Source organism: Hippoglossus stenolepis, chromosome 16, assembly GCF_022539355.2.
Source record: "Hippoglossus stenolepis isolate QCI-W04-F060 chromosome 16, HSTE1.2, whole genome shotgun sequence".
NCBI lineage: Eukaryota > Metazoa > Chordata > Actinopteri > Pleuronectiformes > Pleuronectidae > Hippoglossus > Hippoglossus stenolepis.
Window position 1 is genome coordinate 21,734,722 of NC_061498.1, and position 23,860 is coordinate 21,758,581.

At 41.2% G+C, this 23,860-nt stretch overlaps 8 non-coding genes across 8 annotated transcripts; all 8 read left to right on the top strand.

Moving 5' to 3' along the window:
• The first annotated feature begins 3,358 nt into the window (after window positions 1-3,358).
• trnag-gcc lies at window positions 3,359-3,429 on the top strand. The gene has a single exon. It is a non-coding gene; the product is annotated as a tRNA-Gly (tRNA).
• A 1,791-nt stretch (window positions 3,430-5,220) lies between these two features.
• trnag-gcc lies at window positions 5,221-5,291 on the top strand. Its single transcript has one exon. It is a non-coding gene; the product is annotated as a tRNA-Gly (tRNA).
• Window positions 5,292-7,077: 1,786 nt separating this feature from the next.
• trnag-gcc lies at window positions 7,078-7,148 on the top strand. The gene has a single exon. It is a non-coding gene; the product is annotated as a tRNA-Gly (tRNA).
• Window positions 7,149-10,810: 3,662 nt separating this feature from the next.
• On the top strand, window positions 10,811-10,881 carry trnag-gcc. Its single transcript has one exon. It is a non-coding gene; the product is annotated as a tRNA-Gly (tRNA).
• A 773-nt stretch (window positions 10,882-11,654) lies between these two features.
• On the top strand, window positions 11,655-11,727 carry trnam-cau. Its single transcript has one exon. It is a non-coding gene; the product is annotated as a tRNA-Met (tRNA).
• A 1,815-nt stretch (window positions 11,728-13,542) lies between these two features.
• trnam-cau lies at window positions 13,543-13,615 on the top strand. The gene has a single exon. It is a non-coding gene; the product is annotated as a tRNA-Met (tRNA).
• Window positions 13,616-16,405: 2,790 nt separating this feature from the next.
• On the top strand, window positions 16,406-16,476 carry trnag-gcc. Its single transcript has one exon. It is a non-coding gene; the product is annotated as a tRNA-Gly (tRNA).
• A 1,799-nt stretch (window positions 16,477-18,275) lies between these two features.
• trnag-gcc lies at window positions 18,276-18,346 on the top strand. Its single transcript has one exon. It is a non-coding gene; the product is annotated as a tRNA-Gly (tRNA).
• The last annotated feature ends 5,514 nt before the right edge of the window (window positions 18,347-23,860 follow it).

The following is a 23,860-nucleotide window of genomic DNA, read 5'->3' on the forward strand; positions in this document are numbered from 1 at the left end:
ACAATGATCCCCCTTTGATCCTGTTGTTTACAGGCGTTTGCATGTTTTGCAAGTTCCAATCACAGTTTCTCATTATACAGCCCAATAAAAGTCAGCAGATATGAGCCCGTCACACACAAAAGTATCAGCGTTAATGTTTGCTGATACACACCAATATGAAAACTTATTTAACACAATAAACAATACAGAAAATTTTTTTTTTTGTTTCATATAAAATATGTTTATTTTCTTAATAATGTACGGTGTTAAGTACTGTAATAATAATAATAATAATGGGGGGGCAGTATGACTGCTTACAGACTGTGCAGTATGATATCAGTCTTGAGAGCATGTCTACAGGGAGTTTAAATTATTATAGTTTTGCATGACTTCATACTATATTCTGAATGGCTGCTTTGTAGATGTGCTCATTACATTGTCTTTGGTTTCCAAACTCAAATCAGGGTTTAGTGGACGACCATTTGAATTCACAACCACCATGTTTCACTTATGACTGACTGATCTTATGATCTGTGATCTTATCCTGGTGTGATAGACATGAAAAGGTTATCAACAGTCATGTTGAACAGAATCGGTTTTAAATAACATTAATAAAGTGCACATAGCATTCTCACAATCGGCCTGTGCTGCCCATGATTTATTATATCATACAAACAAGAGCTAAAGATGGGCCATCAGTGTCGGACGGGAGAATTTCAAAGACAAACATAATCAACTGAGTTGTTCCAAAGATGTGAGAAAAAGAGAAAACTGGTTTGGCCCTCTAATGTGGCACTTAAAAACATCCCAACAGGAAGTGGTTTGGCCCATGTCTGTCAGGATGTTTTTGGCAAAAAAAACTTCCACATACAGTAAATACATGCCAAGCACAAGGCCACATTTTACTCAGGTAGCATTACTGGCAAAAACAACAAAACATTCACATCCAAATGAAAATCTGGGTGTGTAATCTGATTCTGATTTACAAAGATGTTCTGACTTCTCACAGAATTTGGACTGAATTTGGACATTTCTTCTCTCTCAAGCAGTGCCTCTGATAGTCCATCGTCGTGTTGTGGGGCAGTGCACACACGAGGGGAGAGTTTGGAAGCAGCTGACGGCTGTTAGTAGTCATTTAGATTAAATAGATGATGTTTTCTTCCTCATATACAGATTGATTTGATCATAACTTATTTTATTGTAGTAGAGTAGTTATGTATGATATATATATATATAGCAGGTATATTATTTACAGTTAGGACTCTAAAAATTGTAATTGCAGTGACACTCATAGCTTTAATTTTGAGCTGCTTTAATTCCAGATTAGTGCTCAAGTGAATTGAATATTAAGTTTTCATATTTCTCTTAAAATCTAAACAAAAATTTAAATAAAATCAGTTTGCACTATGACTAATTCTTTTACTCACCTAAATCCCCTTATCTACTTCAGTTGTTAATTATCTATTATCCCTTTTTTATGATTCAACTTAAGTTTTCAGTATGTATATATATTTAAATGTTTCTATTTTTTTATGATTGTTTCCAACCTTTTTATTTACATTTTTATTTTAATAACTGACGGCACCAGGCAGAGACAAGAGAACTAAGAATTTGATTGCTTTGATTGCATATGACAATAAAGCCTTTGAACCTTTGAACCTTTGAACCTTTGAATAAAAGGTCTCTACTTTATATATTATAAATTTACACTTTTATACTTTTTTAGAGTATTATCAGATAAGTACATTAATAGTGCTTACGTGTTTCTCTGGCTGGTAAGGAGGGTCGTTGAAGCTATGGATCTTCATTCACAGCTCTCCTCCATCATGGAGGCAAACGGCCAGTCAGATCGTCAATTTGGTAGACAAACACATGGCGTCGCTGTGAGCCAAGGTGTCCTGGCTAACGGAGGAGGTAAAACAGCTGAAGGGCGAGTTGAACACCGTTAGAAGTTCAGATGCTCAGACTGTCCGCCACAGAGATGGATATCCTCAGGGTAGCTGTCATTTTACATTAGCTCAGGTTGGGTTCTTGTACCATGTCAAAAGTGATCCTCCGCCAGGAAGTGATTGATATTTAGTAGAAAACTGACTTATAAAGGTTGTATTGCATCTTAAGTACATTTAAACTTTAGGGCATGGACTCATATGGACACTTGCTTTATTTAATTAAATGAATAAATGTGTATAACCAATCATGCTGATTACACACACACTGCAGCTTTAGATGATAAGTCAGTGTTTGTTTGTTTTTGTATTTGTATGCAACAGAACATGAAGTTCAGAATGGCAGTCTGAGACGTCACATCCACGCCCACACTGGAGAGAAACCCTACAGCTGCAGCTTTTGTGAAATGAGGTTCACCCAGAATGGCAGTTTGAAACGTCACATCCGCGTCCACAGTGGAGAGAAACCCTACAGCTGCAGCTTTTGTGACAAGAGGTTCACCAAGTATTTCAGTCTGACACGTCACATCGGCATCCACACAGGAGAGAAACCGATCCACTGAGATAATTATGGGAAGGCATTCCTTTAGTAATGATTGGTTTAGTATCTGGACACACGTGAACGAAGCAGTGACAAATAAATCATTGTTAATAGAAAATCGGCTTGTTTTAGCTGTCAGTATGTGGCATTTATGCCTTGTCGTTCGCTGCAGCCACATTGTAGATCATGATGGTGGATTGCGAATCAGAGATCGTGATCGCAATGGCGCATCCTGTATCGTGCTGGCATCTGATAGTGGTGGTGGACCATGATCAAGGTGGCAGCTGACCGTGGACTGTGATTACAACAAGACTGCTTGATATACAATATGTCTACTCAGATACTCGACCATTACTGACAATAATCCATCAATTCATTTAGGTTCAGCTTATTTTTTACTTCACAAACAATGCCGAAAGTTACTAAGCGGATCGTGTTGGAGTTGGAGCTGATAGATTCTGAAGAGCAATGACTTTTTCATAAAGAACGGCAACGAGGAAAAGAAAGATGTCGTCCGTTTTTGTTCCTTCAACTCAATTCAAAACTGGCTGCGAGTCTGCCGGAAATGCGATGCTACCAAGCGGACCAATCACAGCTCTTACGGTGTTTATAGATAAAGTTGCATGGGTTCAGACCTTCTCTTTATAGTCTTGCAGTTGGTTGTTCACATTAAAAGTAACAGACATAGCTATGTCAGGCTTGAGAGAAAAATACAAACCCTGCTCCTTTCTTACCGTTGCACAGTTGGCCGGTCACGCCAAGAAGCGGGTGTCAGTACCTCTCTTTCTATCTGCAGTCGAAAAAATATCAGACAAACTGTCCAGGCACGGTATACTGGCACCTTAAGTGGACCTCGTCGGAAAAAAAGAAGGTGAAATTTGCATATAAATATGCATTGGTGGTTCAGTGGTAGAATTCTGGCCTGCCACGCGGGAAGCCCGGGTTCGATTCCCGGCTAATGCATTAAACTAACTTTGGCCCAAATACTTGTATCGTGAAGGGTGAGTGTAATGGTTGTTATTTCCTGCTGGAATTAGTGTCCTTGTGTAACAGAAAGTGAATATGAAAAGATAGGAAAGTGTGCCGTTTCATCTTTTGAAAGATTTGAAATCTCAATCTTTTATGTACTTGACTTTGACAGAAGTGAGGCAGGCACTGCAAGAAAGAACTGTTCATCAATAGGCAACATAAAGTCACCACACAGCGTTCTGTTTACAGGTATGGGTATGGTATGTCTAAAGCTCATAGGATCAAAAGCCTGGGCCCTTCAGGTCTAAATCACTTTGTATTAGGGCTATTGTTTGTGAGCCAGCTGCGCTTTTAGCCCCACCCTGCCCCAGGTGTGAGTTGTTGGCCATCAAGAGGACTATTGTTATTGTGAAATACTCAAAGTTAACTCGGAAGGGATTCTGAGTTTTACATGGATACATACTTCCACTACTAGCAATAATTGTTTCAAGCGACTTCACAGCGTGGATATGTCATCACCTGGTAACTTTTGTTCCGGATTATTAGAAAGTTTGGCTTAATGTACTTGTCCTGACCCAATGGCTTTGTAAATAACATTTGGACTATTTGGACACAGTACTGGAGATCAATGTTCTAGAATCCACACATGTAACTAAAATGTTCAGACATTTGACACGTATGGGTATGTGACGGACAAGTAGTCTTTCATATTTCTATTTGTTTTACACAACTCATTTCTCCACATTTGTATAGATAATAGGCCTCGTTAACAGTAGGCAGCGCGTCAGTCTCATAATCTGAAGGTCGTGAGTTCAACCCTCACACGGGCGTGTGTAATATTGTCTTATATAATCTTCCTATTCAATAAGATTGATGTTCTATCAACAAGACTCTTTGAAAAAGACTGCTTAAGTGGATTGACTCGTGTCCTTTAAAAGGTGCATTTGTGGTTCTAACAGCAGAAATCAAAGAGTAGTTGTAAGTTTCTGGTGAAACACAGAGCCAGCTGATTGGGCTACTTTTGAACCAGGTAGTGCTTTTATTAAGTGCAGAAAATAGAGACTGACAGTGATACAGACAGAGGAGTCCATAGCTGCTATAACCTAACATTCAATAATATTTCTGAGGAGGTGATATAATATATACATTTATGCCGAAGTAGGTGCCCTTGAGTGAGCATTTCAAAGCTGTGCGTGAGTCGTGCTGCAAATACACAGCCGAAACGCTAGTGGCGTTAGAGTTTCTATGCTAGTGTTGAGTGTCTTCCGGTTTCCTGTCCGCTTATTTTTTACTTCACAAACAATGCCGAAAGTTACTAAGCGGATCGTGTTGGAGTTGGAGCTGATAGATTCTGAAGAGCAATGACTTTTTCATAAAGAACGGCAACGAGGAAAAGAAAGATGTCGTCCGTTTTTGTTCCTTCAACTCAATTCAAAACTGGCTGCGAGTCTGCCGGAAATGCGATGCTACCAAGCGGACCAATCACAGCTCTTACGGTGTTTATAGATAAAGTTGCATGGGTTCAGACCTTCTCTTTATAGTCTTGCAGTTGGTTGTTCACATTAAAAGTAACAGACATAGCTATGTCAGGCTTGAGAGAAAAATACAAACCCTGCTCCTTTCTTACCGTTGCACAGTTGGCCGGTCACGCCAAGAAGCGGGTGTCAGTACCTCTCTTTCTATCTGCAGTCGAAAAAATATCAGACAAACTGTCCAGGCACGGTATACTGGCACCTTAAGTGGACCTCGTCGGAAAAAAAGAAGGTGAAATTTGCATATAAATATGCATTGGTGGTTCAGTGGTAGAATTCTCGCCTGCCACGCGGGAGGCCCGGGTTCGATTCCCGGCTAATGCATTAGACTAACTTTGGCCCAAATACTTGTATCGCGAAGGGTGAGTGTAACGGTTGTTATTTCCTTCTGGAATTAGTGTCCTTGTGTAATACAAAGTGAATATGAAAAGATAGGAAAGTGTGCCGTTTCATCTTTTGAAAGATTTGAAATCTTAATCTTTTATGTGGCAACGACTTTGACTTGAAATTGAGAGCAGGCACTGCAAGAAAGAACTGTTCATCAATAGGCAACATAAAGACACCACACAGCTTTCTGTTTACAGGGTATGGGTATGAAGGTATGTCTAAGAAGCTCATAGGATCAAAGCTTTCAGGCCCTTCAGGTCTAAATCACTTTGTATTGGGGCTATTGTTTGTGGCAGGCCAGCTGGGCTTTAGCCCACCCTTGCCCCAGGTGTGAGTTGTTTGGCCATCAGAGGACTATTGTTATTGTGGTAAAATACTCAAAGTTAACTAGGAAGGGATTCTGAGTTTGCATGGACTACATACTTCCTACTAGCAATAATTGTTTCAAAATGACTTCACAAGCGTGGATATGTCATCACCTGGTAACTTTTGTTCCAGATTATTGAAAGTTTTGACAGTAACACTTGTCCTGACCCAATGGCTTTGCAAATAACATTTGGACTATTTTGGACACAGTACTGGAGATCAATGTTCTAGAATCCACACATGTAACTAAAGATTCAGACATTGACACGTATGGGTATGTGACGGACAAGTAGTCTTTCATATTTCTATTTATTTTGCAACTCTTTGTCCACATTTGTGTAGATAATAGGCCTGGTTGGCGCAGTAGGCAGCGCGTCAGTCTCATAATCTGAAGGTCGTGAGTTCAACCCTCACAGGGGCATGTGTCATATTATTTTTATATAATCTTCCTATTCAATAAGATTCCAGTGTTCTATCAACAAGACTCTTTGAAAAAGACTCTTAAGTGGATTGACTCGTGTGCTTTAAGGTGCATTTGTGGTTCCTGCTGTAGAAATCAAGAGTAGTTGTAAGTTTCTGGTGAAACACAGAGCCAGCTACAAGTTGGGCTACTTGCAGACAGGTAGTGCTTTTTATTAAGTGCAGAAAATGAAGACTGACAGTGATACAGACAGAGAGGTCATAGCTGCTATAACCTAACATTCAATAATATTTCTGAGAGGTGATATAATATATACATTTATGCCGTAGGTGCGCGGGGCAAGAGCATTCAAAGCTGCGTGAGTCATTGCTGGAAATACTGCAAGCCCGACGCTAGTGGGCGTTAGAGTTTCTATGCTAGTGTTGAGTGTCTTCGGTTTCCTGTCGCTTATTTTTGCCACAAATATGCGAAAGTTACTAAGCGGATCGTGTTGGAGTTGGAGCTGATAGATTCTGAAGAGCAATGACTTTTTCATAAAGAACGGCAACGAGGAAAAGAAAGATGTCGTCCGTTTTTGTTCCTTCAACTCAATTCAAAACTGGCTGCGAGTCTGCCGGAAATGCGATGCTACCAAGCGGACCAATCACAGCTCTTACGGTGTTTATAGATAAAGTTGCATGGGTTCAGACCTTCTCTTTTTGTCTTGCAGTTGGTTGTTCACATTAAAGTAACAGACATAGCTATGTCAGGCTTGAGAGAAAATACAAACCTGTCCTTTCTTTACCGTTGCACAGTTGGCAGTCACGCTTGAAGCGTATGTCAGTACCTCTCTTTCTATCTGCAGTCGAAAAATATCAGACAAACTGTCCAGCGGTATACTGGCACCTTAAGTGGACCTCGTCGGAGAAAAAAGAGGTGAAATTTGCATATAAATATGCATTGGTGGTTCAGTGGTAGAATTCTCGCCTGCCACGCGGGAGGCCCGGGTTCGATTCCCGGCTAATGCATTAGACTAACTTTGGCCCAAATACTTGTATCGCGAAGGGTGAGTATAACGGTCGTTATTTCCTTCTGGAATTAGTGTCCTTGTGTAATAGAAAGTGAATACGAAAAGATAGGAAAGTGTGCCGTTTCATCTTTTGAAAGATTTGAAATCTTAATCTTTTATGTGGCAACGACTTTGACTTGAAATTGAGAGCAGGCACTGCAAGAAAGAACTGTTCATCAATAGGCAACATAAAGACACCACACAGCTTTCTGTTTACAGGGTATGGGTATGAAGGTATGTCTAAGCTCATAGGATCAAAAGCCTGGGCCCTTCAGGTCTAAATCACTTTTGTATTGGGGCTGTTGTTTGTAGCAGGCCAGCTGGGCTTTTAGCCCCACCCACCACCCCAGGTGTGAGTTGTTTGGACCATCAAGAGGACTATTGTTATTGTGGTAAAATACTCAAAGTTAACTAGGAAGGGATTCTGAGTTTTACATGGACTACATACTTCCACTACTAGCAATAATTGTTTCAAAATGACTTCACAAGCGTGGATATGTCATCACCTGGTAACTTTTGTTCCGGATTATTGAAAGTTTTGACAGTAACACTTGTCCTGACCCAATGGCTTTGTAAATAACATTTGGACTATTTGGACACAGTACTGGAGATCAATGTTCTAGAATCCACACATGTAACTAAAATGTTCAGACATTTGACACGTATGGGTATGTGACGGACAAGTAGTCTTTCATATTTCTATTTGTTTTACACAACTCTTTTGTCCACATTTGTGTAGATAATAGGCCTCGTTGGCGCAGTAGGCAGCGCGTCAGTCTCATAATCTGAAGGTCGTGAGTTCAACCCTCCACCGCAGGCATGTCATATTATTTTATATAATCTTCCTATTCCAATGAATTCAATGTTCTATCAACAAGACTCTTTGAAAAAGACTCTTAAGTGGATTGACTCGTGTGCTTTAAGGTGCATTTGTGGTTCCTGCTACTTAGAAATCAAAGAGTAGTTGTAAGTTTCTAGTAGTGAAACACAGAGCCAGCTACAAGTTGGGCTACTTGCAGACCAGGTAGTGCTTTTTATTAAGTGCAGAAAATAGAGACTGACAGTGATACAGACAGAGGTCCATAGCTGCTATAACCTAACATTCAATAATATTTCTGAGAGGTGATATAATATATACATTTATGCCGTAGGTCTTGCTTGAGACGAGCATTCAAAGCTGTGCGTGAGTCGTGCTGCAAATACACAGCCGAAAACGCTGGTAGCGTTAGGATTTCTATGCTAGTGTTGAGTGTCTTCGGTTTTACATATCCGCTTATTTTTTACTTCACAAACAATGCGAAGTTACTAAGCGGATCGTGTTGGAGTTGGAGCTGATAGATTCTGAAGAGCAATGACTTTTCATAAAGAAGCGGCGAGAAAGAAAGATATGCGTCCGTTTTTGTTCCTTCAACTCCAATTCAAAACTGGCTGCGGAAGTCTGCCGGAAATGCGATGCTACTGTGGACCAATCACAGCTCTTACGGTGTTTATAATTAAGGGAAATTGCATCAGGTTCAGACCTTCTCTTTATAGTCTTGCAGTTGGTTGTTCACATTAAAAGTAACAGACATAGCTATGTCAGGCTTGAGAGAAAAATACAAACCCTGCTCCTTTCTTACCGTTGCACAGTTGGCCGGTCACGCCAAGAAGCGGGTGTCAGTACCTCTCTTTCTATCTGCAGTCGAAAAAATATCAGACAAACTATCCAGGCTGCAGTATACTGGCACTAAGTGGACCTCGTCGGGAAAAAGAAGGTGAGGTGCATGTAAATATGCATTGGTGGTTCAGTGGTAGAATTCTGCGCCTGCCACGCGGGAGGCCCCGGAGTTCGATTCGGCTAATGCATTAGACTAACTAGCCCAAATACTTGTATCGTGAAGGGTGAGTGTAAGGTTGTTATATCCTTCTGGAGATTAGTGTCCTTGTGTAATAGAGAAAGTGAATATGAAAAGATAGGAAAGTGTGCCGTTTCATCTTTTGAAGGTAGGAAATCTTAATCTTTTATGTAGCAACGCTTTGACTTGAAATTGAGAGCAGGCACTGCAAAGAAGAACTTGTTCATCAATAGGCAACATAAAGACACCACACAGCTTTCTGTTTACAGGGTATGGGTATGAAGGTATGTCTAAAAGCTCATTGGATCAAAGCCTGGGCCTTCAGATACAAATCACTTTTGTATTGGGGCTGTTGTTTTGTGGCAGAGCCAGCTGGGCTTTGGCCCCACCCTGCCCCAGGTGTGAGTTGTTTGGCCATCAAGAGGACTATTGTTATTGTGGTAAAATACTCAAAGTTAACTAGGAAGGGATTCTGAGTTTTACATGGACTACATACTTCCACTACTAGCAATAATTGTTTCAAAATGACTACAAGCGTGGATATGTCATCACCTGGTAACTTTTGTTCCAGATTATTGAAAGTTTTGACAGTAACACTTGTCTGACCCAATGGCTTTGCAAATAACATTTGGACTATTTGGACTTTAGTACTGAGATCAATGTTCTAGAATCCACACATGTAACTAAAATGTTCAGACATTTGACACGTATGGGTATGTGACGGACAAGTAGTCTTTCATATTTCTATTTATTTTACACAACTCTTTGTCCACATTTGTGTAGATATTTCATTGGCGCAATGACAGCGCGTCAGTCTCATAATCTGAAGGTCGTGAGTTCAACCCTCACGGGGCATGTGTAATATTATCTTATATAATCTTCTTATTCCAATAAGATTCCAGTGTTCTATCAACAAGACTCTTAAGTGGATTGACTCGTGTCCTTTAAGGTGCATTTGTGGTTCCTGCTGTAGAAATCAAAGAGTAGTTGTAAGTTTCTGGTGAAACACAGAGCCAGCTACAAGTTGGGCTACTTGCAGACCAGGTAGTGCTTTTTTATTAAGTGCAGAAAATAGAGACTGACAGTGATACAGACAGAAAGTCATAGCTGCTATAACCTAACATTCAATAATATTTCTGAGGAGGTGATATAATATATACATTTATGCGTAGGTGCGCGGGAGCCGAGCATTCAAAGCTGTGCGTGGTCGTGCTGCAAATACACAGCGGCAGCTAGTGGCGTTAGGATTTCTATGCTAGTGTTGAGTGTCTTCGGTTTCCTGTCCGCTTATTTTTTACTTCACAAACAATGCCGAAAGTTACTAAGCGGATCGTGTTGGAGTTGGAGCTGATAGATTCTGAAGAGCAATGACTTTTTCATAAAGAACGGCAACGAGGAAAAGAAAGATGTCGTCCGTTTTTGTTCCTTCAACTCAATTCAAAACTGGCTGCGAGTCTGCCGGAAATGCGATGCTACCAAGCGGACCAATCACAGCTCTTACGGTGTTTATAGATAAAGTTGCATGGGTTCAGACCTTCTCTTTTTGTCTTGCAGTTATTGTTCATTAAAGTAACAGACCTTAGCTATGTCAGGCTTGAGAGAAAATACAAACCCTGCTCCTTTCTTACCGTTGCACAGTTGGCCGGTCACGCCAGAAAGCGTGTGTCAGTACCTCTCTTTCTATCTGCAGTCGAAAAAATATCAGACAAACTGTCCAGGCACGGTATACTGGCACCTTAAGTGGACCTCGTCGGAAAAAAAGAAGGTGAAATTTGCATATAAATATGCATTGGTGGTTCAGTGGTAGAATTCTCGCCTGCCACGCGGGAGGCCCGGGTTCGATTCCCGGCTAATGCATTAGACTAACTTTGGCCCAAATACTTGTATCGTGAAGGGTGAGTGTAAAGGTTGTTATTTCCTTCTGGAATTAGTGTCCTTGTGTAATAGAAAGTGGAATATGAAAGATAGGAAAGTGTGCTGTTCATCTTTTGAAGATTTGAAATCTTAATCTTTTATGTGACTTTGACTTGAAGGTGAGGCAGGCACTGCAAGAAGAACTTGTTCATCAATAGGCAACATAGAAGACACCACACAGCTTTCCTGTTTACAGGGTATGGGTATGAAGGTATGTCTAGAAGCTCATGGATCAAAGCTGGGCCCTTCAGGTCTAAATCACTTTGTATTGGGGCTGTTGTTTGTGGCAGGCCAGCTGGGCTTTCGCCCCACCCTGCCCCAGGTGTGAGTTGTTTGGCCATCAAGAGGACTATTGTTATTGTAGTAAAATACTCAAAGTTAACTAGGAAGGGATTCTGAGTTTTACATGGACTACATACTTCCACTACTAGCAATAATTGTTTCAAAATGACTTCACAAGCGTGGATATGTCATCACCTGGTAACTTTTGTTCCAGATTATTGAAAGTTTTGACAGTAACACTTGTCCTGACCCAATGGCTTTGTAAATAACATTTGGACTATTTGGACACAGTACTGGAGATCAATGTTCTAGAATCCACACATGTAACTAAAATGTTCAGACATTTATTGCGTATGGGTATGTGACGGACAGTAGTCTTTCATATTTCTATTTGTTTTACACAACTCTTTTGTCCACATTTGTGTAGATAATAGGCCTCGTTGGCGCAGTAGGCAGCGCGTCAGTCTCATAATCTGAAGGTCGTGAGTTCAACCCTCACACGGGGCATGTGTCATGTTATCTTATATAATCTTCTTATTCCAATAAGATTCCAGTGTTATATCAACAAGACAAGAGGATGCTCTTTGAAAAGACTCTTAAGTGGATTGACTCGTGTGCTTTAAGGTGCATTTGTGGTTCCTGCTGTAGAAATCAAAGAGTAGTTGTAAGTTTCTGGTGAAACACAGAGCCAGCTACAAGTTGGGCTACTTGCAGACCAGGTAGTGCTTTTTTATTAAGTGCAGAAAATAGAGACTGACAGTGATACAGACAGAGAGGTCCATAGCTGCTATAACCCTAACATTCAATAATATTTCTGAGGAGGTGATATAATATATACATTTATGCCGTAGGTGCGCGGGGGCCGAGCATTCAAAGCTGTGCGTGAGTCGTGCTGCAAATACACAGCCGAAACGCTAGTGGCGTTAGAGTTTCTATGCTAGTGTTGAGTGTCTTCCGGTTTCCTGTCCGCTTATTTTTTACTTCACAAACAATGCCGAAAGTTACTAAGCGGATCGTGTTGGAGTTGGAGCTGATAGATTCTGAAGAGCAATGACTTTTTCATAAAGAACGGCAACGAGGAAAAGAAAGATGTCGTCCGTTTTTGTTCCTTCAACTCAATTCAAAACTGGCTGCGAGTCTGCCGGAAATGCGATGCTACCAAGCGGACCAATCACAGCTCTTACGGTGTTTATAGATAAAGTTGCATGGGTTCAGACCTTCTCTTTTTGTCTTGCAGTTGGTTGTTCACATTAAAAGTAACAGACATAGCTATGTCGGAAGCTGAGAAAAATACAAACCCTGCTCCTTTCTTACGTTGCACAGTTGGCCGGTCACGCCAAGAAGCGGGTGTCAGTACCTCTCTTTCTATCTGCAGTCGAAAAATATCAGACAAACTGTCCAGGCACGGTATACTGGCACCTTAAGTGGACCTTCGTCGGAAAAAAAGAAGGTAAATTTGCATATAAATATGCATTGGTGGTTCAGTGGTAGAATTCGCCTGCCTTGAGAGGCCCGGAGTTCGATTCGGCTAATGCATTAGACTAACTATTAAATACTTGTATCGCGAAGGGTGAGTGTAACGGTTGTTATTTCCTTCTGGAATTAGTGTCCTTGTGTAATACAAAGTGAATATGAAAAGATAGGAAAGTGTGCCGTTTCATCTTTTGAAAGATTTGAAATCTTAATCTTTTATGTGGCAACGACTTTGACTTGAAATTGAGAGCAGGCACTGCAAGAAAGAACTGTTCATCAATAGGCAACATAAAGACACCACACAGCTTTCTGTTTACAGGGTATGGGTATGAAGCTGCATCATCTAAGAAGCTCATAGGATCAAAAGCCTGGGCCCTTCAGGTCTAAATCACTTTTGTATTGGGGCTGTTGTTTGTGGCAGGCCAGCTGGGCTTTTAGCCCCACCCTGCCCCAGGTGTGAGTTGTTTGGCCATCAAGAGGACTATTGTTATTGTGGTAAAATACTCAAAGTTAACTAGGAAGGGATTCTGAGTTTTACATGGACTACATACTTCCACTACTAGCAATAATTGTTTCAAAATGACTTCACAAGCGTGGATATGTCATCACCTGGTAACTTTTGTTCCAGATTATTGAAAGTTTTGACAGTAACACTTGTCCTGACCCAATGGCTTTCAAATAACATTTGGACTATTTGGACAGTACTGGAGATCAATGTTCTAGAATCCACACATGCCCAACTAAAATGTTCAGACATTTATTTTGTGTATGGTATGTGACGGACAAGTAGTCTTTCATATTTCTATTTGTTTTACACAACTCTTTTGTCCACATTTGTGTAGAAAATAGGCCTCGTTGGCGCAGTAGGCAGCGCGTCAGTCTCATAATCTGAAGGTCGTGAGTTCAACCCTCACACGGGGCATGTGTCATGTTATCTTATATAATCTTCTTATTCCAATAAGATTCCAGTGTTATATCAACAAGACTCTTTGAAAAGACTCTTAAGTGGATTGACTCGTGTGCTTTAAGGTGCATTTGTGGTTCCTGCTGTAGAAATCAAAGAGTAGTTGTAAGTTTCTGGTGAAACACAGAGCCAGCTACAAGTTGGGCTACTTGCAGACCAGGTAGTGCTTTTTTATTAAGTGCAGAAAATAGAGACTGACAGTGATACAGACAGAGAGGTCCATAGCTGCTATAACCCTAACATTCAATGTGGCTGAGAGGTGATATAATATATACATTTATGCCGTAGAGTGCGCGGGGCGACATTTCAAAGCTGTCGTGATCGTGCAAATACACAGCGGCAACTAGTGGCGTTAGAGTTTCTATGCTAGTGTTGATTGTCTTCGGTTTCCCTGTCGCTTATTTTTACTTCACAAACAATGCCGAAAGTTACTAAGCGGATCGTGTTGGAGTTGGAGCTGATAGATTCTGAAGAGCAATGACTTTTTCATAAAGAACGGCAACGAGGAAAAGAAAGATGTCGTCCGTTTTTGTTCCTTCAACTCAATTCAAAACTGGCTGCGAGTCTGCCGGAAATGCGATGCTACCAAGCGGACCAATCACAGCTCTTACGGTGTTTATAGATAAAGTTGCATGGGTTCAGACCTTCTCTTTTGTCTTGCAGTTGGTTGTTCCACATTAAAGTAACAGACATAGCTTTATGTCAGGCTTGAAGAAAAATACAAACCTGCTCCTTTCTTACCGTTGCACAGTTGGCGGTCACGCCAAGAAGCGTGTCAGTACCTCTCTTTCTATCTGCAGTCGAAAAATATCAGACAAACTGTCAGGCACGGTATACTGGCACCTTAAGTGGACCTGGAAATGCGGAAAAAAAGAAGGTGAAATTTGCATATAAATATGCATTGGTGGTTCAGTGGTAGAATTCGCCTGCTGCGGGGAGGCCGAGGTTGATTCGGCTAATGCATTAGACTAACTTTGGCCCAAATGCTTGTATCGTGAAGGGTGAGGTGTAAAGGTTTATTTATATCCTTCTGGAATTAATTGTCCTTGTGTAATAGAAAGTGAATATGAAAGATAGGAAAGTGTGCCGTTTCATCTTTTGAAAATTTGAAATCTTAATCTTTTATGTAGCACACGGCAGAGGTGAGCAGGCACTGCAGAAAGAACTGTTCATCAATGACAACATAAAGACACCACACAGCTTTCTGTTTACAGGGTATGGGTATGAAGGTATGTCTAAGAAGCTCATAGGATCAAAAGCCTGGGCCCTTCAGGTCTAAATCACTTTTGTATTGGGGCTGTTGTTTGTGGCAGGCCAGCTGGGCTTGGCCCCACCCTGCCCCAGGTGTGAGTTGTTTGGCCATCAAGAGGACTATTGTTGTGGTAAAATACTCAAAGTTAACTGAGGAAGGGATTCTGAGTTTTACATGGACTACATACTTCCACTACTAGCAATAATTGTTTCAAAATGACTTCACAAGCGTGGATATGTCATCACCTGGTAACTTTTGTTCCGGATTATTGAAAGTTTTGACAGTAACACTTGTCCTGACCCAATGGCTTTGTAAATAACATTTGGACTATTTGGACACAGTACTGGAGATCAATGTTCTAGAATCCACACATGTAACTAAAATGTTCAGACATTTGACACGTATGGGTATGTGACGGACAAGTAGTCTTTCATATTTCTATTTGTTTTACACAACTCTTTTGTCCACATTTGTGTAGAAAATGGGCCTCGTTGGCGCAGTAGGCAGGCGCGTCAGTCTCATAATCTGGTCAGTGAGTTCAACCCTCACACGGGGCATGTGTAATATTATCTTATATAATCTTCTTATTCAATAAGATTCAGTGTTCTATCAACAAGACTCTTAAGTGGATTGACTCGTGTCCTTTAAGGTGCATTTGTGGTTCCTGCTGTAGAAATCAAGTAGTTGTAAGTTCTGGTAGAAACACAGAGCCAGCTACAAGTTGAGCTACTTGCAGACCAAGGTAGTGCTTTTTTATTAAGTGCAGAAAATAGAGACTGACAGTGATACAGACAGAGAGGTCCATAGCTGCTATAACCCTAACATTCAATAATATTTCTGAGGAGGTGATATAATATATACATTTATGCCGTGGAATGCCTTGGGGGGCGAGCATTTAAAGCTGTGCGTGAGTCGTGCTGCAAATACACAGCCGAAACGCTAGTGGCGTTAGAGTTTCTATGCTAGTGTTGAGTGTCTTCCGGTTTCCTGTCCGCTTATTTTTTACTTCACAAACAATGCCGAAAGTTACTAAGCGGATCGTGTTGGAGTTGGAGCTGATAGATTCTGAAGAGCAATGACTTTTTCATAAAGAACGGCAACGAGGAAAAGAAAGATGTCGTCCGTTTTTGTTCCTTCAACTCAATTCAAAACTATTTCTTGAGTCTGCGGAAATCGTGCTACCAAGCGGACCAATCACAGCTCTTACGGTGTTTATAGATAAAGTTGCATGGGTTCAGACCTTCTCTTTATAGTCTTGCAGTTGGTTGTTCACATTAAAAGTAACAGACATAGCTATGTCAGGCTTGAGAGAAAAATACAAACCCTGCTCCTTTCTTACCGTTGCACAGTTGGCCGGTCACGCCAAGAAGCGGGTGTCAGTACCTCTCTTTCTATCTGCAGTCGAAAAAATATCAGACAAACTGTCCAGGCACGGTATACTGGCACCTTAAGTGGACCTCGTCGGAAAAAAGAAGGTGAAATTTGCATATAAATATGCATTGGTGGTTCAGTGGTAGAATTCTCGCCTGCCACGCGGGAGGCCCGGGTTCGATTCCCGGCTAATGCATTAGACTAACTTTGGCCCAAATACTTGTATCGCGAAGGGTGAGTGTAACGGTTGTTATTTCCTTCTGGAATTAGTGTCCTTGTGTAATACAAAGTGAATATGAAAAGATAGGAAAGTGTGCCGTTTCATCTTTTGAAAGATTTGAAATCTTAATCTTTTATGTGGCAACGACTTTGACTTGAAATTGAGAGCAGGCACTGCAAGAAAGAACTGTTCATCAATAGGCAACATAAAGACACCACACAGCTTTCTGTTTACAGGGTATGGGTATGAAGGTATGTCTAAAAAGCTCATAGGATCAAAAGCCTGGGCCCTTCAGGTCTAAATCACTTTTGTATTAGGGCTGTTGTTTGTGGCAGGCCAGCTGGGCTTTTAGCCCCACCCTGCCCCAGGTGTGAGTTGTTTGGCCATCAAGAGGACTATTGTTATTGTGGTAAAATACTCAAAGTTAACTAGGAAGGGATTCTGAGTTTTACATGGACTACATACTTCCACTACTAGCAATAATTGTTTCAAAATGACTTCACAAGCGTGGATATGTCATCACCTGGTAACTTTTGTTCCAGATTATTGAAAGTTTTGACAGTAACACTTGTCCTGACCCAATGGCTTTGCAAATAACATTTGGACTATTTGGACACAGTACTGGAGATCAATGTTCTAGAATCCACATGTAACAAAAAAATTCAGACATTTGACACGTATGGGTATGTGACGGACAAGTAGTCTTTCATATTTCTATTTGTTTTACACAACTCTTTTGTCCACATTTGTGTAGACAATAGGCCTCGTTAGCGCAGTAGGCGGTGCGTCAGTCTCATAATCTGAGTCGTGAGTTCAACCCTCACCGCGGGGCATGTGTCATATTATTTTATATAATCTTCCTATTCAATAAGATTCAGTGTTCTATCAACAAGACTCTTTGAAAGAACTCTTAAGTGGATTGACTCGTGTGCTTCAGGTGCATTTGTGGTTCCTGCTGTAGAAATCAAAAGGGAAGTAGTTGTAAGTTTCTGGTGAAACACAGAGCCAGCTACAAGTTGGGCTACTTGCAGACCAGGTAGTGCTTTTTTATTAGAAGATCTTAGAAAAATAGAGACTGACAGTGATACAGACAGAGGTCCATATGCTATAACCTAACATTCAATAATATTTCTAGGAGGTGATATAATATATACATTTATGCCGTAGGTGCGCGGGGGCCGAGCATTCAAAGCTGTGCGTGAGTCGTGCTGCAAATACACAGCCGAAACGCTAGTGGCGTTAGAGTTTCTATGCTAGTGTTGAGTGTCTTCCGGTTTCCTGTCTGGCTTATTTTATACAAACAATGCGAAAGTTACTAAAGCGGATCGTGTTGCAGGTTGGAGCTGATAGATTCTGAAGAGCAATGACTTTTTCATAAACAGCGAGAAAGAAAGATGTCGTCGTTTTGTTCCTTCAACTCAATTCAAAACTGGCTGCGAGTCTGCGGAAATGCGATGCTACCAAGCGGACCAATCACAGCTCTTACGGTGTTTATAGATAAAGTTGCATGGGTTCAGACCTTCTCTTTTTGTCTTGCAGTTGGTTGTTCACATTAAAAGTAACAGACATAGCTATGTCAGGCTTGAGAGAAAAATACAAACCCTGCTCCTTTCTTACCGTTGCACAGTTGGCCGGTCACGCCAAGAAGCGGGTGTCAGTACCTCTCTTCCTATCTGCAGTCGAAAAAATATCAGACAAACGTTCCAGGCACGGTATACTGGCACCTTAAGTGGACCTCGTCGGAAAAAAAGAAGGTGAAATTTGCATATAAATATGCATTGGTGGTTCAGTGGTAGAATTCTCGCCTGCCACGCGGGAGGCCCGGGTTCGATTCCCGGCTAATGCATTAGACTAACTTTGGCCCAAATACTTGTATCGCGAAGGGTGAGTGTAACGGTTGTTATTTCCTTCTGGAATTAGTGTCCTTGTGTAATAGAAAGTGAATATGAAAAGATAGGAAAGTGTGCCGTTTCATCTTTTGAAAGATTTGAAATCTTAATCTTTTATGTGGCAACGACTTTGACTTGAAATTGAGAGCAGGCACTGCAAGAAAGAACTGTTCATCAATAGGCAACATAAAGACACCACACAGCTTTCTGTTTACAGGGTATGGGTATGAAGGTATGTCTAAGAAGCTCATAGGATCAAAAGCCTGGGCCCTTCAGGTCTAAATCACTTTTGTATTGGGGCTGTTGTTTGTGGCAGGCCAGCTGGGCTTTTAGCCCCACCCTGCCCCAGGTGTGAGTTGTTTGGCCATCAAGAGGACTATTGTTATTGTGGTAAAATACTCAAAGTTAACTAGGAAGGGATTCTGAGTTTTACATGGACTACATACTTCCACTACTAGCAATAATTGTTTCAAAATGACTTCACAAGCGTGGATATGTCATCACCTGGTAACTTTTGTTCCGGATTATTGAAAGTTTTGACAGTAACACTTGTCCTGACCCAATGGCTTTGTAAATAACATTTGGACTATTTGGACACAGTACTGGAGATCAATGTTCTAGAATCCACACATGTAACTAAAATGTTCAGACATTTGACACGTATGGGTATGTGACGGACAAGTAGTCTTTCATATTTCTATTTGTTTTACACAACTCTTTTGTCCACATTTGTGTAGATAATAGGCCTCGTTGGCGCAGTAGGCAGCGCGTCAGTCTCATAATCTGAAGGTCGTGAGTTCAACCCTCACAGGGCATGTGTCATGTTATCTTATATAATCTTCTTATTCCAATAAGATTCCAGTGTTCTATCAACAAGACTCTTTGAAAAGACTCTTAAGTGGATTGACTCGTGTGCTTTAAGGTGCATTTGTGGTTCCTGCTGTAGAAATCAAAGAGTAGTTGTAAGTTTCTGGTGAAACACAGAGCCAGCTACAAGTTGGGCTACTTGCAGACCAGGTAGTGCTTTTTTATTAAGTGCAGAAAATAGAGACTGACAGTGATACAGACAGAGAGGTCCATAGCTGCTATAACCCTAACATTCAATAATATTTCTGAGGAGGTGATATAATATATACATTTATGCCGTAGGTGCGCGGGGGCCGAGCATTCAAAGCTGTGCGTGAGTCGTGCTGCAAATACACAGCCGAAACGCTAGTGGCGTTAGAGTTTCTATGCTAGTGTTGAGTGTCTTCCGGTTTCCTGTCCGCTTATTTTTTACTTCACAAACAATGCCGAAAGTTACTAAGCGGATCGTGTTGGAGTTGGAGCTGATAGATTCTGAAGAGCAATGACTTTTAAAGAACGGCAACGAGGAAAAGAAAGATGTCGTCCGTTTTTGTTCCTTCAACTCAATTCAAAACTGGCTGCGAGTCTGCCGGAAATGCGATGCTACCAAAGCGGACAATCACAGCTCTTACGGTGTTTATAGATAAGGATTGCATGGAGTTCAGACCTTCTCTTTTTGTCTTGCAGTTGGTTGTTCACATTAAAAGTAACAGACATAGCTATGTCAGGCTTGAGAAAAATACAAACCTGCTCCTTTCTTACCGATTTGCACAGTTGGCGGTCACGCCAAGAAAGCGTGTCTCAGTACCTCTCTTTCTATCTGCAGTCGAAAAATATCAGACAAACTGTCCAGGCACGGTATACTAACCTTAAGTGGACTTTCAAATCGGAAAAAAGAAGGTGAAATTTGCATATAAATATGCCATTGGTAGTTCAGTGGTAGAATTCGCCTGCCACGCGAGAGGCAGTTGATTCCCGGCTAATGCATTAGACCCAACTTTAGCCCAAATACTTGTATCGTGAAGGTGAGTGTAAGGTTGTTATTTCCTTCTGGAATTAGTGTCCTTGTGTAATAGAAAGTGAATATGAAAGATAGGAGAATTATGCCGTTTCATCTTTGAAAGATTTGAAATCTTAATCTTTTATGTAGCAGCGACTTTGACTTGAAATTGAGCAGGCACTGCAAAGAAGAACTGTTCATCAATAGGCAACATAAAGACACCACACAGCTTTCTGTTTACAGGGGTATGGGTATGAAGGTATGTCTAAAGCTCATTGGATCAAAAGCCTGGGCCTTCAGGTCTAAATCACTTTTGTATTGGGGCTGTTGTTTGTGGCAGGCCAGCTGGGCTTTTAGCCCCACCCTGCCCCAGGTGTGGTTGTTTGGCCATCAAGAGGACTATTGTTATTGTGGTAAAATACTCAAGTTAACTAGGAAGGATTCTGAGTTTTACATGGACTACATACTTCACTACTAGCAATAATTGTTTTCAAAACAGCTTCACAAGCGTGGATATGTCATCACCTGGTAACTTTGTTCCAGATTATTGAGAAGTTTTGACAGTAACACTTGTCCTGACCCAATGGCTTTGCAAATAACATTTGGACTATTTGGACACAGTACTGGAGATCAATGTTCTAGAATCCACACATGTAACAAAAAATTCAGACATTTGACACGTATGGGTATGTGACGGACAAGTAGTCTTTCATATTTCTATTTGTTTTACACAACTCTTTTGTCCCACATTTGTGTAGACAATAGGCCTCGTTAGGCGTCGTGGTGCGTCAGTCTCATAATCTGAAGGTCGTGAGTTCAACCCTCACCGCGGGGCATGTGTCATATTATTTTATATAATCTTCCTATTCCAATAAGATTCCAGTGTTCTATCAGCAAGACTCTTTGAAAAGACTCTTAAGTGGATTGACTCGTGTGCTTTAAGGTACATTTGTGGTTCCTGCTGCTTAGAAAATCAAGAGTAGTTGTAAGTTTCTGGTGAAACACAGAGCCAGCTACAAGTTAGGCTACTTGCAGACCAGGTAGTGCTTTATTAAGTGCAGAAAATAGAACTGACAGTGATACAGACAGAGAGGTCCATAGCTGCTATAACCTAACATTCAATAATATTTCAGGGAGGTGATATAATATATACATTTATGCCGTAGGTGCGCGAGGGCCGAGCATTCAAGCTGTGCGTGAGTCGTGCTGCAAATACACAGCGAACGCTAGTGGGTTAGAGGAGTTTCTATGCTAGTGTTAGTGTCTTCCGGTTTCATCGCTTATTTTTACTTCACAAACAATGCGAAAGTTACTAAGCGGATCGTGTTGGAGTTAGGAGCTGATAGATTCTGAAGAGCAATGACTTTCATAAAGAACGGCAACAGCGAGGAAAGAAAGATGTCGTCCGTTTTGTTCCTTCAACTCAATTCAAAACTGGCTGCGAGTCTGCCGGAAATCACGATACCACCAAGCGGACCAATCCGCAGCTCTTCACGGTGTTTATAGATAAAATTGCATAGGTTCAGACCTTCTCTTTTTGTCTTGCAGTTGGTTGTTCACATTAAAAGTAACAGACATATTATGTCAGGCTTGAGAAAAATACAAACCCTGCTCCTTTCTTACCGTTGCACAGTTGGCCGGTCACGCCAAGAAGCGGGTGTCAGTACCTCTCTTTCTATCTGCAGTCGAAAAAATATCAGACAAACTGTCCAGGCACGGTATACTGGCACCTTAAGTGGACCTCGTCGGAAAAAAAGAAGGTGAAATTTGCATATAAATATGCATTGGTGGTTCAGTGGTAGAATTCTCGCCTGCCAGGAGGCCCGGGTTCGATTCCCGGCTAATGCGTTAGACTAACTTTGGCCCAAATACTTGTATCGTGAAGGGTAGTGTAATGGTTGTTATTTCCTTCTGGAATTAGTGTCCTTGTGTAATAGAAAGTGAATATGAAAAGATAGGAAAGTGTGCCGTTTCATCTTTTGAAAGATTTGAAATCTTAATCTTTTATGTGGCAACGACTTTGACTTGAAATTGAGAGCAGGCACTGCAAGAAAGAACTGTTCATCAATAGGCAACATAAAGACACCACACAGCTTTCTGTTTACAGGGTATGGGTATGAAGGTATGTCTAAGAAGCTCATAGGATCAAAAGCCTGGGCCCAGCCCAGAGTCTAAATCACTTTTGTATTGGGGCTGTTGTTGTAGCAGGCCAGCTGGGCCTTAGCCCCACCCTGCCCCAGGTGTGAGTTGTTTGGCCATCAAGAGGACTATTGTTATTGTGGTAAAATACTCAAAGTTAACTAGGAAGGAGATTCTGAGTTTTTACATGGACTACATACTTCCACTACTAGCAATAATTGTTTCAAAATGACTTCACAAGCGTGGATATGTCATCACCTGGTAACTTTTGTTCAGATTATTGAAAGTTTGACAGTAACACTTGTCCTGACCCAATGGCTTTGTAAATAACATTTGGACTATTTGGACACAGTACTGGAGATCAATGTTCTAGAATCCACACATGCTTAACTAAAATGTTCAGACATTTGTGCGTATGGGTATGTGACGGACAAGTAGTCTTTCATATTTCTTTGTTTTACACAACTCTCTTTGTCCCATTTGTGTAGATAATAGGCCTCGTTAGCGCAGTGAGCAGCGCGTCAGTCTCATAATCTGAAGGTCGTGAGTTCAACCCTCTCACAGGGCATGTGTCATATTATTTTATATAATCTTCCTATTCAATAAGATTCCAGTGTTCTATCAACAAGACTCTTTGAAAAGACTCTTAATTGGATTGACTCGTGTGCTTTAAGGTGTTTTGTGGTTCCTGCTGTAGAAATCAAAGAGTGAGTTGTAAGTTTCTGGTGAAACACAGAGCCAGCTACAAGTTGGGCTACTTGCAGACCAGGTAGTGCTTTTTATTAAGTGCAGAAAATGAGACTGACAGTGATACAGTTGAGAGAGGTCCATGGCTGCTATATTTAACATTCCAATAATATTTCTGAGGTGATATAATATACATTTGTATGCGTAGGTGCGCGGGAGCGAGCATTCAAAGCTGTGCGTGAGTCGTGCTGCAAATACACAGCCGAAACGCTAGTGGCGTTAGAGTTTCTATGCTAGTGTTGAGTGTCTTCCGGTTTCCTGTCCGCTTATTTTTTACTTCACAAACAATGCCGAAAGTTACTAAGCGGATCGTGTTGGAGTTGGAGCTGATAGATTCTGAAGAGCAATGACTTTTTCATAAAGAACGGCAACGAGGAAAAGAAAGATGTCGTCCGTTTTTGTTCCTTCAACTCAATTCAAAACTGGCTGCGAGTCTGCCGGAAATGCGATGCTACCAAGCGGACCAATCACAGCTCTTACGGTGTTTATAGATAAAGTTGCATGGGTTCAGACCTTCTCTTTTTGTCTTGCAGTTGGTTGTTCACATTAAAAGTAACAGACATAGCTATGTCAGGCTTGAGAGAAAAATACAAACCCTGCTCCTTTCTTACCGTTGCACAGTTGGCCGGTCACGCCAAGAAGCGGGTGTCAGTACCTCTCTTTCTATCTGCAGTCGAAAAATATCAGATCAGCTGTCAGGCACGGTATACTGGCACCTTAAGTGGACCTCGTCGGAAAA